We start from the raw sequence: 6,000 nt of genomic DNA, 5'->3' as shown, positions 1-6,000 counted from the left end.
GAGAGAGAGAGAGAGAGAGAGAGAGAGAGAGAGAGAGAACAGGAAAAATACCAAGAAGTCCTCGGAGTTACTTATCCTGAAAAAGGCCAGGAATGTGATCTCCCCCTTCCAGCCGGCAAGAGGGACGCATGCGTGGTCAGTGACCTCGCTTGAACTTGTCAACCCACTCAGAACCCACAACTCCTGAAGCGATACGTGCCATACGTTGACCTGGTGCCTGGTTTGCGTCCCCCAGTTTCTCTTCATCCGAGCACACGTGCTACGTTGTTTAAACACGTTCACATACACATTCCTAGCTGTAAATATACGCACACTTTATGAGCATGTACGGATACACGCTCATCTTCTACGATCGTACGTATGTGCGTATTCTTTTCTCCGTATGAACGCACCTACACACACACATTTTCTCAGAAACATACAGTTCTCTTTATGAGCATACTAATTATGGGCATGTAAACTCACACCTATCTATGAACACATAAAAACAAGCAAGAGTTTTTATAAACATGTACACTTGGTAACCTCTGTATTTTATAGACATAAACATAGTTCTCTTTGTTCTGTTTTTACAAGCATGCGTACGCTATCCTTTCTTGTACTTATATTTCTCATTACAGACGTGCACTTCCCGTTGTGTAAGTATTCTCTTTGAATCATATACATGCAAATTCTGCCGCACGGATGCACTCAGCTAATCCCGCAAATTTCTCTCTGCACACAGCTGTGATTATAGTTTTATTAATTCATTTCTTTATTTGCTCTTTTCAGTTGTTTAATTGCTTTTAATCTGCTTATGATATTCAACTTTGCAGATGTGGACCGCTGGTCTCTAAAACTTCAGTGTCTCGTAAATGCATCTAAGATTCATAGAAAAATTTAAGAAGTTACACCTCACTCAGGAGAAAAGGGTCAGTACTGAATTTTGTCATTTTTCTTATCTACCGGCTGAATCAAGTGTAGTTCGTGGGTGGGCTATACATCTGCTTTCCTTAGCTCTATCTTTCTAAGAGAGAACATCTCAGTTGAGGTGTGCAGTGTATGACTCCTAATTTCTCTGTTGCTGCATCTTGTAGAGAACTTTAACACAATTCACCCTTAACAGTTTAGATTGAGGAACAAAGAAAATGGATTTGTATGCAATCCATTTGTTACATACTTGTATTTTGTAGTGACCTGTTTACCACTGACCTTTCGGATGCTTTATTAGTATAATTTCTTAATCATAACTGATCAAAATATAATTATTTCCTATGTGTTTTTATACCAGACTCTTGTCACTGCAACTAAAGCATCTTTCTAAGATGAAAGATGTTTCCGAAAGTTTCTTTTTTCAGAAGGTGGAACGAGATAGCCGACGTTCCCTAGTTCGGCAAACTTGCGACAGTTATGATAGCACCCTAGTTCCGCCTGAACCATGGCGCAAACAAGCAGTACCCAATTGACACTAACCTGACCTCACCTCGTATAAAATATGCGAGTATACTACATCATGGAATAATCTAATCCACGGCTAGCTCCCGTTTTTCGCACCTGGATTCCTGGATGGGTTATTGTCATTCGCTATCTTGGATGACGCCTAAGTTTTTACCTTCTGTCATTGACCGTGGACTTCACAGATTATTTCCTTATAGAAGGTGGGTTGCAGTGACATTAAGCGCTTGTCTAATGTAACCTTTTTGAGGAATTTCAGTAATCCTTTGCCGCTGTGCAACGGCTCAAGACCCATTAATCAATTTTTGCAGAGACTAATTAGTGGGGCCCAATACCAGGGCGGTAAGACAGGGTGCCACGGCCCCAGACGATGTGACTGTACTCTAAAGTAGCAGTTATCTAACACCGGTGTCTTTTTGCCGAGCTAACACTCAAACTTTTTATCTCCTTTTCTTGTTATTTCCTATGTGGTTGTACCTGCCCTACTTGTCAGAACGTAAGAATTCACAATTCAATGTTTACTGTAAACTGCCAACCGAGCGGTAGTTTACTGGAAGTAATTTTCACCCGTATCTTACCATATCCAGCAACGATTTGAAAATGACTTGGTCTTGTTAGTTAGGTAGTCACTGAGTAGGGAAAGTCGCCCTCTCCTTCACCCGTCTTTAACCCTTAATGCTAATAAATTGGTCCGTCAGCTGTTAAGCACTTATGTGGGATTCCACACCGGTGAAAAGTGTTTACAGACAACAGACAGACAGACCAAACTACTGTTTTTTTTTTAAGACAACTGTAATTTTACCATCTATTGAAGTAGCCTGACTACTCGGATGCAAGAATTTGATGGGTGCTGTATTATTGGTGACAACTGTGTTTAAACGTCTTTAAGAAATTAGTGATTGCTCCATTCTGATTAAAACTTGTATCCTTAGCTCTGTTTTTCATGAGTAAAGAATTTGTTTTACATGCGCCTCACCTTATTACCCTCACTGCATATTTATATCAAATCAATGTATTTTTTCATGGTTTTACTAGACTCCCACCCTCGTATTTTCAAGATACCTGTATTATTATTATTATTATTATTATTATTATTATTATTATTATTATTATTATTATTATTATTATTATCATTATTATTTATTTATTTTATTGGGGGGGGCGGTGTGGGGAGTTGGGGGCATCTATCACAGTCATCCTATTTGACTGGGTGTTTTTTATAGTGTAGGGTTTCGGGTTGCATCCTGCCGCTTCAGGAGTCCATCCCTCTTCTCACTATGTGCGCTGTTTCTAGGAGCACACTCTTTTGCATGGGTCCTGAAGCTACTTCAGCATCTCCTTTTTCCAGGTTCCTTCTCAAGGATCTTGGGATCGTGTTTAGTTTTCCTACGATAATGGGTACAATTTCCACTGACATATCCCATATCCTTATTTCTATTTTCAGGTCTTGATACCTATCAACTTTTTTTTTCTTTCTTTTCTACTCTGGTGTCCCATGGTATTGCAACATCAATGAATGATACTTTCTTCTTGATTTTGGATCTGTGCTTGATCGTTTTTTTATTGCTCCCTCAGGTTGGTGTTTGCACTACTTATTACTGCAAGGTAGCTGGTGTTTCTTGCACAGGCTCCAATGGAGGGCTTTTGCTACTGAATCATGCCTTTTTTCATACTGGTTCTGTGCAAGTACCGGACATTTGCTTGCTATGTGGTTTATGGTCTCGTTTTTCATATTACACTTCTTGCGTATGGGTGGAATGTTATTCCCTTCTATCGTTCTTTGGACATATCTGGTTCTTAGGGACTGTTCTTGTGCCACAGTTAGCATTCCTTCTGTTTCCTGCTTGAGTTCTCCCTTCTGTAGCCAATTATTATTATTTTTTGTGGGGGAGGGCCGTCTATCACAGTCATCCTATTCGACTGGGTGGTTTTTTATAGTGTGGGGTTCCAGGTTGCATCCTGGATCCCTAGGAGTCCATCACTTTTCTCATTATGTGTGCCATTTCTAGGAGCAAACTTTTCTGCATGAGTCCTGGAGCTACTTCGCATCTAGTATTTCCAGGTTCCTTTTCAGAGATCTTGGCATCAAGCCAATTGTTTCGATGATAATGGGTACAATTTCTACTGGTATATAGCATATTCTTCTTATTTCTATTTTCAGGTCTTGATACTTATCAATCTTTTCACTCTTTCTCTTCTACTCTGGTATCCCATGGTATTGCAACATTAATGAGTGATACTTTCTTTATGATTTTATCGATTAATGTCCCGTCTGATCTATTGGAACGTATCACCCTAGCTGTCCTGATACCATAGTCCCAGAGGATCTTTGCTTGATCGTTTTCTATATTTCCCTCAGGTTGGTGTTCGCACCACTTATTACGGCAAGGTCGCTGGTGTTTCTTGCACAGGATCCTGTGGAAGGCTTTTGCTACTGAATCATTCCTCTTTTTTTTACTGGTTCCATGTGATTTATGGCCTCGTTTTTCATAATACACTTCCTGCATATGGGTGAGATGTCATTCCCATCTATCGTTCTTTGGACATATCTGGTTACCATTTCCTCCGTTTCCTTCCTAAGTTCTCCCCTCTATAAACATTGCTATGTTTCATCGCTGGCCAGTTCTTAATCTGTGTCATGTACCTACTGTCCGTACATTGGTTTGTTGTACCATTCCTCTGTTCTGTTTGTCATTCTCCTGTCCCTGTATATTTCTGGGTCTTCATTTACTTTTATCAGTCCTTCTTCCCATGCACTCCTTAGCCACTCATCTTCACTGGTTTTCAGATACTGACCCAGTGCTTTGCTCTCGATGTTGACGCAGTCCTCTATGCTTAGTAGCCCACTCCCTCCTTCCTTCCATGATATATATAGTCTGTCTGTGTTTGCTCTTGGATGTATTATTATTGTTATTTTCATTATTATCATTATTATTATTTGACAAGGTGTAAAAACAAAGGGGGAAAAGTAGAATGATGCAAGCCTGAAATTTCCAACAGGGACAATAGCCCAGTACTGATAAAGTAATTGAGAACTAAGGAAATAAACATATAATAAAAACACAAAACAAAAAGAGACACAAAACAATTATTGCATACAGCTTGAGCTTCTGAAGTTTCAGTGATTCAACTAAATGACTAAAGAAATCATTCCATGTTCAAGTTACAGATCATCAAGAAAACTGTCTATGCTCACCTTATGCTATTTAAAGCACTTCCTCTAGAATTTACTACATATCTTGTACTACAGGGTAGAAAGTAACATCTTCGAAAATCTAAATGCAAAGTATGATCAGAATTATGAAATACTTTTCAGTGAGTAAGTGAATGATGATGCCAGAGATTAATACGAATTAATGGAGTAAGGAAATCAGTGGCAAGAAAGTATTTACACAACAGTTTAAGATGTGAATCAGCTGCTTAAGTCTTAAACCCTTGAACAATATTCAAAATGCAACAGGATATGAGCGAAAATTTTCCACAGGATAGACGGGTATTCAAGAACCTCGAAAGTTCCTCAATGAGTCAGTTTTTTTGAGTAACTGAAAAAAAAATATGGAGCAAATATCTATGCTGTCACAAAATTGCACCTAAAAATTAATTTTGAAAGGTAGGTCTGTGTTACTTAAAGGAATGTAGCAAATGAAAAGTCTAATAGTCAAATTTGGTGTTTTGTTAGGCTCAAGTTTCATTCCCTGTAAGTTGCCCCATATACTAGAATGATCAAAATCCGATGCATGCAATTTATTTTGCAAAGCATACCACCATCTGCGTGAGTGACTAACTTGTTTCATAGTCCAACCCCATATCATGTTTATTTAATGTAAACGGGAGTGGACCAACTATTTTTCGCAACTATAGTTAAAGCTTTACTGATAATATTTCGAAGAACTCCTCAAACTCCCCATATTTCAAGTTCGAACACTAGGGCATCTTGATTAACACAGCTAAAAACATCACTAAAGTCATTATATTTACACTGACTTCATGATTAGGGAAGAATTTCTGTTACAAAAGCCAAAGTGCAAAATAGTGAACAGATAATTTTCATCATAGACAGATATTCAAAAGCTGGTTGGGCAATAGCTACCATTCCAATGGAGCAAAATTTTAATGCCTTCAGTATGTGCTATGCCCTTCTGGCTAATTTATGAAAAGTAACAGGCATCTTAAGGGCATAATAATTATCAGTGTTCAGGAAATAAATTACCAGGCACAGAAGTAGAACTGCAAGAATGATTTCTAGCATGAAAAGGAGCCTTAGAAAGGAAAGGATTAAAAGTGAACATTGGGAAGACAGAGCTATTGATCAATAGTAGAGAAAGAAATGAAGAAGAAAACATTCAAGTGGAAGATGGCAAAGCGCTAAAGCAGAACAATGAGTTTAACTACTTGGGATCAATAATAACAGAGGAGGAAGATACTGAGAAAGCAGTGAGACAGAGAGTGAAAGAAGCAAGGCAGGAATGGAGAGAAGTAACTGAAGTTTTTTTAGACAAGAAAATGCCATTAAAGATCAAAATGAAGATTTATAAGATAGTTATTAGGTCTGTACTGTTATATGGG

The sequence above is a fragment of the Macrobrachium nipponense genome, chromosome 45, assembly GCF_015104395.2.
Source record: "Macrobrachium nipponense isolate FS-2020 chromosome 45, ASM1510439v2, whole genome shotgun sequence".
Lineage (NCBI taxonomy): Eukaryota > Metazoa > Arthropoda > Malacostraca > Decapoda > Palaemonidae > Macrobrachium > Macrobrachium nipponense.
Note: the sequence above shows the minus strand (reverse complement) of the source record.